Source organism: Echinops telfairi, unplaced genomic scaffold (assembly GCF_000313985.2).
Source record: "Echinops telfairi isolate 266 unplaced genomic scaffold, ASM31398v2 ScPeMD7_7407;HRSCAF=8445, whole genome shotgun sequence".
Taxonomy (NCBI): domain Eukaryota; kingdom Metazoa; phylum Chordata; class Mammalia; order Afrosoricida; family Tenrecidae; genus Echinops; species Echinops telfairi.
Genome location: NW_022111307.1, coordinates 8,313,427 through 8,314,783, shown reverse-complemented (window position 1 = coordinate 8,314,783; position 1,357 = coordinate 8,313,427). Strand labels below are relative to the sequence as shown.

Below are 1,357 nucleotides of genomic sequence, written 5' to 3'. Positions count from 1 at the left end.
AAAAAAAAAAAAACATGAAGCATCTCCAAACAGTTATGGAAAATTTGGCCCTATAGTTGCCATCATCAAAGGACTCTGCTCTCAGAAATAGAGAAGTAAACACAAATAGACATCCTCGACTTTGTAAGGCTTTGAGGCAAGAAGGCTCCCTAGAGTCAGTTCAAGCGATCGAGGAATCTTCCCCCCTATGCAGATGAAAAAGGAATCTGTGCCCACATCTGAGTATATTTTAAAGGAAAATCATTTTGGAAAAAAATATTTGGAAAAGCAAAGCCCAACTCCTGTTTCACAAACTTAGCTTATCGCATGTGTTAAACTTCTATTTTCAAGTTAAAGTCTAGCATCAAAGAAGAACAGGAGAGAGTAGTGTGAATTTGTAAGAACAGTGAAGGAAAGCCAACAGTCAGAACACCCTGGTACTGACAATAAGCTGAATGAGGAGGAAGAACACCAGCTGAGTACCTGGGCAATGCCATCTCAAGAAGCAGCATGTGAGCAAGAACCAGTGGCACTGAGGGAAGACGTCAGCTCCACTGAAAACACTAGCCAACAAGACGCCAGGAATTCAAGAAGGCCTATTAAAATGTTTTAACAAGCCAAAGAAGCACTGCAAGCACTCCTGTATGCTAAGAAATGTGGAAGACAGATACCTGGCCAACCCACTGGAAGAGATCCATATTTGTGCCCAGGCCAAAAGTGACCCAACAGAATGTGAGGCTTGTTCAACAACATCACTCATAAGGAAGACTGAAGAAGAGCTGATGGATTTAAATTAGGGTGCTGGTCCCGATCTGATCCCGCCACACCGAGGCAAAGCACTGGGGGAGTGCAGCGGAACAGCAAGGGAATGGAGCAGCAAGGTCCCTAGGGAATGCTGAAGGCAGACTTTGGGGGCAGGGCTTGGTGCCCCAACAGACTGGACTGGAAAACACTCCTAAAGACCAACGATCCTTGAACTAACTAACTACAAGCTTTTCTTTCTTGTTGTTTTTTAATTTGTTCTTTGTCAGTGGCTTGTTGTTGTTGTTGTTTTGTTGTGTGTTGTTGCTTGGTTTTGCTCTGTCTTGATTTCGTGCATGTTATTATCTCCGCAGGTTTGTCTAAATAAGATAGGCTGGATGAACAATCTGGAGGAGAAAACAATGGGACTGACAGTTCCAGGGGGACATGGGAGAGGAGGAGGTGGGGGGAAAGGTAGTGGTGTTAACAAACCCAGGGACAAGGTAACATCAAGTGATCCAAATCGGTTTTGAGTAGGGTGGAGGAGGCCTGGTAGGTAGTGATCAAGGGTAATGTAACCAAGAGGAATTACTGAAACCCAAATGAAGGCTGAGCATGATAGTGGGACAAGAGGAAA

At 44.3% G+C, this 1,357-nt stretch overlaps 1 pseudogene; it reads left to right on the top strand.

Annotated features, from left to right (window-relative positions):
- Positions 1-1,357, top strand: part of LOC101647473 — a 6,354-nt pseudogene that overhangs the window by 2,216 nt on the left and 2,781 nt on the right.